The sequence below is a fragment of the Oxyura jamaicensis genome, chromosome 9 (assembly GCF_011077185.1).
Source record: "Oxyura jamaicensis isolate SHBP4307 breed ruddy duck chromosome 9, BPBGC_Ojam_1.0, whole genome shotgun sequence".
Classification (NCBI taxonomy): domain Eukaryota; kingdom Metazoa; phylum Chordata; class Aves; order Anseriformes; family Anatidae; genus Oxyura; species Oxyura jamaicensis.
The window spans coordinates 22,704,409-22,719,343 of NC_048901.1; positions in this window are offsets into that span (position 1 = coordinate 22,704,409).

Sequence of the window (14,935 nt, forward strand, 5' to 3'; positions counted from 1 at the left end):
ATAAATCCACCCTGTCGCGGACAACAATGTGGATCTGATGACCCAGCTTGTCAAGCAATGACCAGACTCAACTGTGACACTGGGGGTGGACTGGCTATGGTGGGACCAGGCGCAGAATACAATGTGCAAGGCACTGCCCAACTACTGAATGGAAAATTTCCAGTTGGACTCAATGGTGATTCGTGACAGATGAGGCAAATCCAAGAAACACCTGTTAGCTTTGAGAAGAAGAAAAAAAATTGGCACCATAATGCTTCACCAGATGAGTCATCAGTATAGAAAGGAAGAAACAGCATTAAAGGGAAAGAATGAATTTCACTTTCAGGTCTGCAAGCTACATAAGAACATTTAATATTTCTTGCATCTTATCTAGTGGGACAGTGACTTAATTGGATCAGGATTCTTTCATAATTTGGCTTCAAGTAAATTACAACAGCAGCTCTCAAACAAAGAACACATAAAAGATAAGTTTAAAGAAGACAATGCTCTAAAGGCGCACTCAGCTGTGCATGCTCCCTCAGACAGTGTCAGTCTCTGTATAAATATAGCTTATAATGAGGTGTTGCTGGTGCATTTTCAGCAGCTGGAATTGAGAACACCTCTGAGTTTAAAGGATCCTCCTCCAGACATAGAAGCGACTCCTCAACGCAGACTACAAAGCCAACAGATGACCCTGCTGAGGCAGGACGGTGACCATCCCTGCACTGGAGAGAGAAAAGCAGCTGGGGGAAGTGAGCAAGGATGCGAGGGTGAGGTGGAAAAGGTCCTCACAATGGCTGTTGGACTGCTACAGGCTGCAAGTATGCCTGGAAGGAGTTTTCATTTAGTACATTTTCTTTATCCTGCCTATAATCATCACATTTCAAGCTCAGGGAAGGCTTGTAAGTCAAAGTACCTAGTGAATCTTATTTCTAACTACCCAAACAATTTGGACCATAAATACTAATGCTGGTTAAACCCAAACAGTCTTCAAAATCTGCAGCAGTTCAAAGCTGTGAGTCAGTCTTTACTTCTGACGCAGAAATCATTTGTTACTCAAAGTTAACGTATTTGGTTTACAAATGGTGATAGCCTCCAGACTTTGTGTTACTAGAGGAGTTACACAAATTATAGTTTAGACATGCAGCTGTAGGGAGGAAAAGCAGCTACTGAACTACCTTAGATCATATCCATCATGTTTTAGAGCTTTCAAGTATCATCCAGAATGAAGCAGGTCATAAATACTTGGTCTGGGAAACATTTAAGATTGCTGCAAAATCAATTGAGCATGAATGAGAAGCTTTTTGCAGCATCTTACAGTGCTGAGGTGGAATTCCTGCTTTGTTTCAAAACAGTGATGATGAACCAGAAAGCCTACTCACACAAGCGGGTTCACGAAGACCATCAATATAGGGGTCAAAACACCCTGTGCTCCTTTTGGCAGAGATCCTGAAGAGGTTAATGAGCAAAACAGAAATGGAAATCCACCTCTGACCTACCATATGTCTGCTACGTTTCTGATCTTCTTCTGCAACATCTGTGTGTAGAGAGAACAAGTCCCCACATGCACTGGGTACATCGCTTTGGAGAACCTAGTTTAGATAATGATATTAGCAGCAAAGGGGGAAACAGGCTTAATAATAATGTCATGTAGGTCATCAAATTGCCTTGGTCTTCTGAATATTGGCACAGATCCCTGACAAGAAAAGCTAACATGGATTATTTTAGGAACCCAATGAACTGTGGACAACTTATGTCTGTAGAAATTATGTTAGTACAGGATTTAAAATGTTAGTGCCTCAGAGAAATTCAATACACTAAAACACTGGATGGGCAGAACAGCATGCACAATAAGTCAATACCAGTAATGCTGTCACCATACAGTTCCCATTGAACCACATCTCATCTGATGGTGAAAATTAATCTGGTTCTCAAAGATAATAAATATTTATTTATTTATTATGCATTGCTGCAGGAACGCTGTGATAACAACTGTATATGATAACAACAGTCAGTTTGCTCTAAATTCATTTTCCCCCACTGTTAAAACCTCTATTCTTTGGCTCGGTTGGGGTAAAATGAGTATACAAGTACATGTAATTTTCACATCACCTCGTCACAGTGTAATCTCCTTCGGAAGAAGATGAAAAAGCCATATTTACCCAAATGAAATGAAAAATTATTGAAGGGGTACTCCCTACCTCAGACATTTTCCTCCTCCCCATGTTAGTTTGTGGTTTGCCGGTGCAGTTTGCCTGAGGCTTTATACACCTCATCTCACTGTCACTGTCTTCAGCAGGAGCCGCAGTCCCGCATTCCCTTTATATTCCTCACTCCATCCAATGCAACTACAGACATTTCCATTATCCATATAAATGTCTAATCCTTTTCTGAACCCCACTAAGCTCTTGGCTTCACTGAACTCTTGTGGGAATTAATTCCACAGGTTAATTATGCATTTGTGTAAATACTTATTTTCTTTAATGGTTTTAATTTTGCTGCCTTTCAGTTTCATTATAAGTCCCCTGGTTCTTGTATTATAAGAAAGGATAAGTGAAAGCACCAGATTTACTTTCTGTATAGGCAATTCATTATTTGTATATCTCCATCGTGTGCCCTCTTTATGTCCCCTCTCCACACTAAACCGTCCCAGAGTTTTAATTCTTTCCTCACACAGAAGCCATTCAAGCCATTTGCCATAATTAAAACAATTAATTTCAAGAAAAATCCAGACTGTTATGAAGAGAATTAGGAGAGGAATGAGGAATAAAGTTGAAAGAATGACTAAGCTTTCTCCATCTGCTGGGATTTTTTGCAATCCTTATGCAGCATACATTTTCATACAGAAGCCCTATGCTCTTAGGCTATCTAGCTAATAATATTTAATTGTTTTAATTTCACCACACCAGATTATTAATGTTTTTAATTTATTAGGCAGCAATGCTGGGTTTAAATTCACGATTACAAGAATTTCAATTCATGATTGAAATTCGATGAGCACTAACTTTCTTCCTAAACTTATAAGCCTGCTTTCCTTGTGAGCAGAAAGTTGAGAAGAAGAAAGTAAAGTAAAAATAACTAAAAATCCCTTCTCCCCATAAAGCTTTGGTATACATACAGCACCAAAACAAAGAACAAACCAACCAACAAACAAAAAAACATAGTAACTTATATTGATACTGAGAAACAGACTTTTTTCTAATTGAATTTTAGCCTACTCATATTTTAAAAGCATCAACATCTAATTAACATTTCAGTAGAGGTGACCTTTCCAAGAATTAGATGTTTGTGTGTGTATATATATATATTTGGCAGATGATAAGATGGTACGGATGGCATACCTCCTTCTTTCTAGAGAGATTTATCAAGAAGGAAAAATCTTACGCCTTGAGGTTTGGTGGGATGAGTCCCTTACTAGATTGCAAACCACTGAGGTAGGAAATAAATTACATGTCAGTAAGCTCATTCTCTTCTCTCAAGGAAACTTTGGGAGCAAACTGAGTTTTTGCAAATGTATTTCACACCTGAATTTCCTCAATGCATTTGTTGCTATGTGTACGTTATAGCTCTGGATTCATCACAGCCAGTTCAGTAAAGGCAAAGCTATCACACAATCTGCTCTAGAAGTAGATGGGTCACCGTGACTGTTTATTTATGTTGCCCACTACAACAAGAAGTGAGAGTTATTGCATCATTACCCACAAACTGAGGGTGATGTCAGTTGGCAGGTCTAATAAATGCTGTTTTTAACAACATGGTACATGGTGTTTTAGGAATACTGCTATGGAAATGTATCGTATTTCAGTGGAATATAGCTTCCAGATGTACGCGCGTGTTTGGACAGTTTTCACCCTGTGAGAGGCTCGTAAAATATTCATTAACATTTTGCCTCCTGACAGCAAGGTGATTCACGCCCTTCCAAACACACGCACACAACCAAACACAAGTTGAACATAGGCAGCCACCCGCCCTGCTGAACACATAAATGCGCTCAAAGCCAGACTGCATTGGTTATAAAGTACAAAGTCTTGTTTGCTGTAAGTGCTAAATGTAGATGCTTAGACCAAACTGGCATTCAGTATGTCGCAGTCAACCATAAACAGGAATGCTTGGCGTAGCTATCATGATAGCATCTACTGTCAAGGTCCATCCTGGGCTTCCATGTGGCCCTTCTTGAAAACCAACTCATGTACGATTTTTCTTTTGATCTCAGAAGAAGTAAGGTTGGGACACATGCCATGGCTGCCCAGTTCTATGAGCGAGGAGCACTCCTGGCAGGTCAGTTATCAATCCTTTTCCTGCTATGAAGATGTCTCCCTCACTCTTTCTGTGTTCTTGAGAACAGACATATTTCTGAAGATACGTTCATGTAACTATTTGTTTTTAAGCTATATGGAACAGTGTTGGGCAAGATTAGTGAAAATAAACAGCAGATTACTGGGGGGAGTAACGGAGGGGTGAGAGACTTTACATCCTCACACACGGATGGAGGCAGACAACCCAAACTAGAACACATCTAATCCACATCTCACTCAATTCAGTAGGTAAAAAGCCCCCAGAATAAAACAACAGAAAACCCTGTGCTTATCTTCCTTGGTAAATATAAGCAGCAAAGTCTAAAGTCATGATACAAAGAGCTCTACTCTGGTTAATTAGTCTGGCAGCCAGGGGAAATCCCCAGAAGAACCCTTTGATACCTTCCTTTTATTACACTGAAAGGAAAGCAAGATGTTATTCTGTAAACCACATCTAAAGGACAAGTAATACATGTTTATCAGGCTCGGAGCCACCTACCACTGTGCCATACCCTGATGATTTTTTTTTATTAAGCTAAACTCTTAACTAAAGTTCTGCAGAGGGGTCAGACACATCCTTCAAGTTCATGACAAGTCCTGAAGCTACTAAACAAAGATATTTTTCAGCTGAACAATATATTTATTTCTCTCACTTTATAACTTCCACCCCCCCCAACAACAAAGTCTTTACCCCTTATTTAGATCAACTAAGAGTGGATTATTTATCCTTCACCCTAGCCTGGAAATAAATAAGGACCTTGCATGAACACACATGTTCTGTTGCACAAGGGCAACAGAACAACACACTGGCCAGCCCAGCATCATAAAACGAAAAGTTTTTGCACTCCATTATTTACTTACTTTACGCCCAGCTACACTAAACCATCACTGTGGAGAACTGTCTCAGCAAGCAACAGTCTTAGGGAAGGCGTTCAGAAGGTGCGAGCCAGTTGTGACTGCATCCTCTCTTCAAAGTGTTGAGTTTTATGTCAAATAAGAAGTGAAGAGTGTACATTTCATAAAAAGGATGTGATTTAATTGCATGCAGAATTCATTTTCCTTTCTCCTTTTTCCTGGCATTTTTTGTAGATTGCAGGAAAAAATGAACGAAATATTTTATACGACAGAGGAATAAGTATATACTGTGCCTGCATTTTGTCTCTTCATTTCAGGCTCTATCCCAGTGGTGGGCATAGGTTCTTCTACCTTCACTCAAGGTGGGACTGGGAGCACCATCTCTGACAGGAAGCCAGCCTGAAATATCCCACCAGGATCTCAGTACTTCGTCTTGTGCTTCGCTAAACAGCAAACTTTTCTCAATTGTTGTTCAGTTGTCCAGCCTCTCAATTCAAGCTATAACAACCTTCTGGACAAAATGTTTAATACTGTTGCTCTTGCCAAAAATTTAATTGCATCCATTGATGCATCAGAAACAAAAGTGTTACCTAATGATTTTTTCCTTAACAGTGGCTTTATCTTTCCTTCTTCACTAATTTCTCAAGGTTATTGGACTATAAGATCCTCCTGCCTGCTATATCAGCACCTGGCTTTCAAGTAACTAATACCTTGGCTATTCTTTTGTGTGTGAGAGCTCCTGATCTAGGCAATAATAAGGCTCTCCCATTTGGTTTCTATTTTTTTGGATGATTACAAAATGTTTGAGATAGTTGACGCAAAGATGGATACCTGCCCAAGTTTCAGACGAACTGAAGAAAAGGAACCAGCCTACACCTTTGTAGCAAAGAGATCTGCAGGAAGATAGGTATATGCTTTCTTGGAAGAGTAAAACCTAGGAATTGTAATAACCCTGATGGCAGCTCTGGGGACTGATAAGGAAAGTGCTTGGGTATCTGCCCAAACTTAAAGTCAGCCTGACAGCCTGACTGAAGTTAGAATTGCACTTAGCTATCTTGTGAAATCATTTTTTAAAATAATAATAATAATAATAATAATAAATTGAGTACCAGTGTGCTGTGTTGGTTTACTGGCTCTTGTGAACATACCTCTAAATTTTTATTGTACCAAATATATTCTTCCTAGTTTTCTTGCACAATTTAGGTTTAACAGTAAAATTTGTTATGTGGCTTTTTGTAACCAAGCTGGCCTGGCTCTTGAGAAAGCTTCCTCAGTTTGTCACTACTGATGAAGAAAAGAAAACTGATTGAGGTACAAACCAGAAATTTCTAAGGAATATAGACATGTTCATAAAGAAATCAATTAGCAGATGATTTACTTCATGATTAAGGTTTTGAGACCACAGTTACTTGTATGTGGCTATTTGAATCATGTTGAGCATTTAAGCTGTGAGACTGACTTCAAGCTTGCAGTTTGTGAGGTCATACAAGAAATAGCTGAGAACCTGACCTTCCATGAACCAGTGAAAACTAAAGACACTGCTATGACATTTAAGTAGATGAAATATGTCTCTGCTGTAAGCAAGAATTTTCCATTTATCCAGCATATGCTGTCATAATTCTGAAGTGTCAAGGTCCGATCTGGATCATTCTCTGCCTGATGACAGATGAGCAATTCCCTGAGCAGCACGCAGTACATGGGCACTCTACAGCTCATGCTTGGAATGATCTGCTTGCCACTTACTTGAATAGGATGAAATCCAGGGAGGCCAGCTGTGTGTAAAGCAACACGACATCTCCACAACAAACCTGAAAATAACGTTGTTATTTCTACCTGCACCAAGAGTGGTGTCAGGCCACTGACCTTTTCTGAATATTACCTTGGAGCTCTCCAGTAGGAGGGAAGGACTACAGGACTACAATTTACAATGGCAGTTAAGAACTCTTCAGTGGCACAAGTCTACCTCTAACTCCCAATGACAGCTATTTTTGTTTTTCAGCATAATGCTTATATATATATTTTTTTAATATCAGAGTCATTTCTGGGCTCAGAACAATGTCATTAAGGAGTGCCTTTTCCTACTCACCTCCCTCTCTGATGAGCTCAGAATGTGCACAGGCAAAGCGCTTGCTGTTCCTGCCCACAAATCAATATTTACTGCAACAGAGGAGGGAAGGGAAGGAGAAACAGAGGATGAAATGAGGGACTAGAACACAGAAGACAAAAATATATATGTATCTTCTAATGGCATTCCTCCTTCCTCACCCCTATTCTTTCAGGTGCTATTAAAAGCAAGTGAATAACCACCAATGTCTTAGCTCTGTTGCCATAAGACCTTCAGCAAACTAAATACTGCTGTTTGCTATTCAGTTCACCTACATAATCGGTCCCTCTGCTTTTCTACAATTCATGAGCATGGACTTGCAGAGATCTCAAACAACATTTCAGCTATAATCAGTAGAGGAAGCATATTTATCATTGCTTTTATAATTGCTTTTTACTCCTTTACAGTTAGATCTCAGCTATAATTAAAATAAAAAGTACACAGACAGGGTCACCGATGACTCCTGATTTCCAAAAAATCAAAGGTTTGAGGCAAAAGAAGAAACTCACCTCTTCTTCCTGAAAGCTATTACATGAAAGTACATTCACTGGTCTAGATTCTAAGTCAAACACAACGCTCAGAGCTACATCAGTGTACTGGAGCTGAAGTTGTAGTCCACAAAACATCCCTGAATGAAGCTGTAAGGCCTCAGGTCTGCCACCTGCTCTATTAATCAGGAGAGATTATCTCGTTCATAGGATCTGGTTTGCATCTGGTTAATGGAAGCACTGATACTGGTGATAATGACCTTAACTAGAATCATTTTCCACTTTAGCAGTCTCAACAGTGGCATTTAAAATGAGGATAAAATTTTATTTATTGTGAATGGGTGTCCCACTGTTTATGAGCACTGATAGTTCAGAAGACAACACAACTTCAATTCCAAGACAATTCAATTGAACAATCTTGTTATTCCTTCCTAGCACTTTTTCCCTTTGGTCCTGATAGAAATTAATGGGATTTGTCCCATAAGTGTATAACCCACAGATAATTTTCAAGCCATGAAATCTCATTGCTACTCTATAAAAATGTATCACTTTATTCAAGGCACTGGGACATTTGTGGGCTTTGTCCATTTTATTTATTTTGCTAAACCTTTGCCATGATACTGAAGTTTCCATGTTCTTTCTAACAATTCAGTATACTCATCCTGAAACAGTAAACCCTATTTTCATATAAGAATCCAAAAGAAATACATATTTTCTCAGTTTAATAGACCACTCAGTCTACTCACTGTTGTTTTTTAAATAATTTACCTTTTAAAATTTTTACTTTTTCTTCTGATTCAGACTAATAGAAATCCCCAGTCTCACTTACTATAATCTGGATTTATTTAAATTGATGGTTGCTATTTTATATTTCTCAATCCAATTATTCAAATGACTGTCTAATTCTCTTTATCTTCCACTATTGTTCTAGGATCAGCCTTGTTGTCAACATTATCAGTGCCAGTACTAATTACGTTAGTCCTCCAGATAGTGCCCTTGAACCCAGACCAGCCACTACATTAGAAACCACAGTAAGCGAGTTCTGAGTGCCCCTTTTTTTTCTGTCCAGTTACTTAAGATACTGTTATCATCTCCGTTTTGTGCTTTAACAAATTGCAATCTATTTACACATTCCCTTCACCCGTTAGAAAAGCTTAGCAGGAAAGTGCGATAAAATTTTGCCTTATACATTCATGCCAATAACAGATACCTACTGGTTCAACTCTTGCACTACCCATTTTTTTCTCTTATCACTGTTTCTGAGTTCTTCCTCACTAACCACCGAAATCCCCAATACATACACACACGCAATGGGATGCAGGTAGAGAAGAATGCCATTACCGTATTTTTCATATTTACCTTCTTGTGGCTTCTTGGCAGAATCTTACATTTAAGATCACAGGCCTCTCCCTTCATCTTTTGCACTTTCTAGATAAAAGCATAGGCTCTATGATCTCAGCAATTTATGTTCTTTCAGCACCTGCTTGTTTTATTCTGACACTGGCAAGCTTAACTTCTGAGCACTAGCCAGTGCTCAGAGGGCAAACGACCTTCATTACGAAAGAAAAAAAAAAAAAAAAAAAAAAAAAAAAAGATTTCTTAAAGCAAGAAAAAATTTGTAATGATGCCTGAAGTATTAAGTAGTAATTCATATTCTGCATGAGGTAATTAGCTCGTCTAAAATATTTCATCCCTACCCAGAGAATCTCTTTCTCAGCCTTTCTAGAGCCTACCATGGCAGTGCAGTGATTTAGTGCAGCTTCAGGTCTCTTGTGACCTCCAGAACTGAGACGTGTAACTTCCTGCCCTTGCCTCCTAACACTTGAAATCTTTCTAACCTCGTGGTTTCAAAATTGAGGATTTACCTTAATTACTCTTTTCTTCCTTCATTTCTATCATGTAGCCAGTAAGTCTGTCAGTGCTGTACCCAGGAAAGTGTACACACTTTTACAGCAGGAGAAAAACAGTTTTTGCCTGCTCCTGCTTCCATCGCACCTGTCACAGCTACATCACTGTTCCCACCTTTGCAGATTAGCAGGGAGATCTGAAACGCTGGTGTTTGTTTTCCTTCTCTGGCAGATAAACAAACAAACCACACATTAATTTTAATGAGTACCTCAAGGTTCTTCAATAAAAGAACTCTCAAGAATATTTAATAGCTTAAATAAACACTCAAAGTAAGAAATTTTAAGTATTCAGATTTCTTGAACACTGGCCTTGTTGGTATCATACTGATTATTAAAAAATGCAATACATGGAAAAGCAAGGAAATGAGCAAAACTGACAATGGAGACACCAGAGGAAAAATGTGAGCGTGTAGGGGCTCCAAGGACAGGGCAGAGCTTCGTCCTGGGCACAAGAGGAAAATCCATCTTTTATTTGAGATGCTCCAGCTTACATTGCTCCACATTAAAAATAAATAAATAAATAAATAAATAAAGGGAACTGTAAGCAATTTTTTAAACTTGGTTTCTACAGGACTTAATAGAGCAGCTTCTTTGGTGTAATCAGTTATTGCTGCCAAATCCATCAATGTTTCTGGCATTAATACAGTGGCTACACTAAGAAAATCTAACACTGAAGTAAATGCATTAAACCAAGCTTTACAAATCTCAGAGATTTGTGCAATCTTCAAGGCAGCCGGTGATGCAGAAAAGCCCTCACTTCATGACCGGGACCTTCTTATCATGCAGAATGACACCACACACAGAGACTGCCAGGACAGAAATAATCGTCATCGCTTTCCAGATCAAGGCTCTGACTCAGCAAAACATTTAAGTGGTTTAAGTGGTTGCTTCACTGTAAAAACAGTCCCACCAGATTCAGTGAGACTTCCACATATTTAAACATTTTGAGGGGTTGGTCCCAAAGCATGGCAGAGTTCGTTAACATGACCCCCTGCAGATGAACCTCCAGGTACCTTGTAACAAACCATCTGAGAAGCCTGAAATGACCAAGAGGTTTTTTTCTGAAGACACAACAAATGCAATCAAATGTTCTCTAAGTTGACACCAAGCATGAGCTATGACAGGATGAAGAGAACCTATGCTTTTTTTCCCTACCTTAAGTCTTAAGTTGGTAATGTAAGTTAATTAACTGGCATAGAAGGCAACCATGTCCACACTACACTGGATGAGATGTGTTGAAAAAAAAGTATTTTTTAGGCAGCACATTCTTATCACAGTCCATTTAGGAGAAGTGGCTTTAATGGAAGGAGAAAAAGCCTAATCCAAAATATCAATTTTCTACAGGAATTGCAGAGAGAGTCCATCACTTGTGAACCAACTCTTACCTCTGTATCTTTACCTCTTTAGGTCAACTTTCACTTTTAAGGTTGTCTGATTTCCTACACAGAATAAACCATACATCATTAAAAGGGGTTTTAAAAGTTAAGAACTTTCAGAAATGCCTCATTTTATATGATATGCAATGATGCAAAAGTGGGGCAAAATGCCAGAGCAAGAAATGGCCAACTGTTTAATCTACAGAGCCTTTTATCTCCATTACCAGCTGAACCATCTGTTCTGCAGTTGTTTGGGTCTGCAAAAATAAAAGCCTATCAACTAAAACTTCTTCTGTCTTTTAAAGCTTAGACAATCTGCTGGGCAAAGGAGTTTCTTTCTATATTTAAAAGTAATAATCAATATTCGGCGTTCAGCAATGTAGCCAAAATAAGCCTGCAGTACAAAATGTAGATAAAGAGAAAAGATCGTGAGACTAAATACAGCTTCAAAGAAAGTCTGATCTTTCTTCAGCCCAGAACACGTTGCAGAAAGAACATGCTATTTATCCTGGGTCGTACACACAGCCATCTGCATGAGTCCCTTGCTGGGTGCTCACAGACACTGGCCCTTCCTGCACACATACCCCTTGCTGGAGAGGAAAAATAGAGCAGTGATTGCAGTGCTAATCTTGCATTTTGAGACATTGTTTTTTTTGCACTTTCCCAACAGAAACCTCCTAGGCGGTCTTCAGGAAGCCATTTACTCCTTCTGTGCCTTGCTATCCACAGACAGAGCAAGATAAACACGGTGCTGAGAGGATAAAACCACTGAAGACTGCAAGCACTCAGCCACAGTGCAGATGACAACCATAAAAGTACCTTTGATAGAGAGGCAGATGATCTCTGCTGGGACTACGCAGATGAGTAAAATGTTCACTAGGCTGGATAAAGCCACATTCACTCTTAAAATAATCCTTTTACTAGATCAATAGAACCACTTTACGGGCCTAGGTACTGTTCAGCCACGTGTCTCACCCAGCCATTAGTGCAGTGCCAGGGCAATGCGGAGGCACAGCACTACGCATTCCAGGGCTAGGAATGGATTGTACCTGAACACAAAAAGCTACACGTCTCAGCCTGTGCTGTTTGTTCATTGGACTTCATACAGATCCGCTCGCATGAAGTTCTCGTGGGATTTTAAGCAGTGCACCGGGACCAGCTGCCATGGTCTCCAGTGGAAGTAAAGCGATCGTGTTTTGAAAAATTGCTTTGCATACTTACTGCTGCCTTTAGGCTTCTGAACACCAGGCCAAATCTGGCCCTCGAGATTTCCCATTCAACATTCCTGCTGACATCACTGGGACTTATTTACAAGAACAGACTATTCCATAAAAATATTTCAGTTTTGGCAAACCATCAAGAAACATTAGGCTTATTCTATACAGCACATCTGATAATGTTTTAAAATAACATAAAATGGGTTAAGAAGTGTAACAGGTTTTAAGAAATGGGCTCAGTGACCTGAAACCAAGAGATTCTGTGACATAAAATGCATCTAATTTATTTTCCTGACCTAACATTTGACATAGATAGTTCCAAAAGCCTTGTTGAAGCTCTTGGGCTATGTACAATACTGTTTCAAAGATGACGTAAATAGGACATTTGTGCATGTTTGTTTCTGCTTTACGACTAAAGCCAAAGGCACATCCCTAAACCGCAGGGAAAATGCAAAAGCTTTTTTGGAACTAAAGATCAAATTAATGAAGGATGAAGCCCAACTGGTACAACACTTTACCCTTCATTTTTTACATTAACTTCCAGAATTTCTATTTTCCTGTATCTTGTTATAAAATAAAATAAAAATAATGCTGCCCACCCTTAACAGAATAAACAGTTGGGTTTTGCATCAATTTCACAAGCTAAGTGTTCACCAGTGCAGTTTTTCTTCACCTCCTTTCCTCTTTTCAGCAGTATACGTCCCTGATCACATAGGAAACAGTTGGTGCGGGGCCGACTGAACCCAGCATTTTCCATTTCTGACCTGTCATCACTGAGACGCAAGCAGGAACTTTGAGACACAGCAGCTTTCAAACAGGACTTTGAGATTCTTGAAGCCAGGCTGGTAAGATGATAAAGCACATTCATGATATATGATCCCATTTTGTCCATTGATTATTCAGTGAGTCTGAAAAAGACAGCCACTCCCCAATTCCTAAAAATGATCTTTCTTGGGATTTCATTTAATACAAATAACATACATTAACAATGCATATTTTGCTTTTCTAGTGGAATGATGCTCCATAACTCATTCATTATTTATGTTCTTTTAATATGCTGCAGACAGCTGCTATGCATACACGAGCTTCACCACTCTAAAATCTCTTCAAAAGAAATGCTGAAACCTTTCATTTCCCTTTAAGGGATTTGGGGTAATATTAATAATACACATTAATAATTCAATTTTTTTCTTTTTGCCTGTTGGTGGATGAGCAGTTTTCACAGTAGCTGAACAGTTTTCACACAGTATTACCAATCTGCATTAATAATGCCTTTTTTTTTTTTTTTTTTTTTTTTTTTTTTGTCTTTCTAGCTGGTTGATGGGCAGGTTGCTTATGAAGTAATGTGCTTTGATAATAGCGAGTTTTGCTTTGCCGTGACTCAAAAATAGGAGACACTCACAGCGCGTTGTAAATATTCACTAAAGATAACATCTATCCATCAGTATGGACTTGTTAAGAGGAGCACTGGAGGTATACACCTCCTCAGAACTTCTTTCATCGCTTCAGTACTGTCTGAAGAAACACTGGAAATGTTGATTCCCACTACGAAGCAGTGGTGGGAATTGCTACCTCCACCTGCTGGTAGGAATACAATTTTAAATCCTTTCACATTCATGGGGGAGAAAAGGAGAAAAGAGATTATTAGCACTGATAATCACTACATCACTCTTATTTGTTAATGTCTTGAGAGGATCTAAGGATATGTTTAGAGCCCAACAGGTCCTGGGGACCCAGCGAGGGAATTCCCATGGATGGAATTTACTTTCAACCCAAGGACACTCCAAGCATTAAAATTCTTTCCTTGCAATTCCATGATAACCTATTTCCATCCTTCTTCTCCCTGACCCTCCTTCTGGTTTATGAGAAACCTGGTTAAAAGCATTTCCTATACTTAATGGTTTCCTGGCTATTTTTTTTTCCAGCAGCATAGGGCAGCATATTATTACAAAGCATATTGTTACGTGATAGATTTAGGTATTGATTCTAGTTAAAGCTGGCTTATCAGATGGGAGACAGATTTTCATTTCCCAGTCACCTCAGTGCCAGGAGCTCTTTTAGTGCATTAACAATTATGGGTTCAAACCTGTCCACCTAAAGGAGATATCAATATATCATACTGTGTTTATAAAGCACAATGAGTTTAAATGCTGCTTAATTGCATAATGTTTACAGTTGCTGGAAATGTTCAAAATATCTGAATGCATAAATGTAGTCATTCCAGAAGGACAAAACAAGAATAAGCAAGAAAGAGAAAGTAGTTGTTTTATCTGCCTCTGCAGTTTAACTGGAATTTATTTTTAGTTAATGATAACAGACTCAAAAAAAAAAAATAATAAAAAAAAAAAATCCAAGCACTGAGCAATACCAGAAGTGTCATTTGGAACAGAGTTAAACACACTTTTGCTATCATTAATCATGGCAAAAGTGACAGAAGAAAAATGAGCTGGCTTGGTATATCTAATATATTAATTCTCCCTGCAGATTGGCTCAATGCATGAGCAAATAAAAACAGGTAAACCTTTGGAAAAAAGAAGGGAATGTCAGTGTAAGATTTTCTGTTAATACGAAATAGTATGATATTTTGATTTCTCCTCAAACAAAGCTAGAAAAGTTAAAAAATCTGAAGGCTCTGTATTTCAATATGGTTGAACAATTACAATGAAAAAAAAATTCTATGCTATAGCAGCTTAACCACATTTTCACAGTGGCTG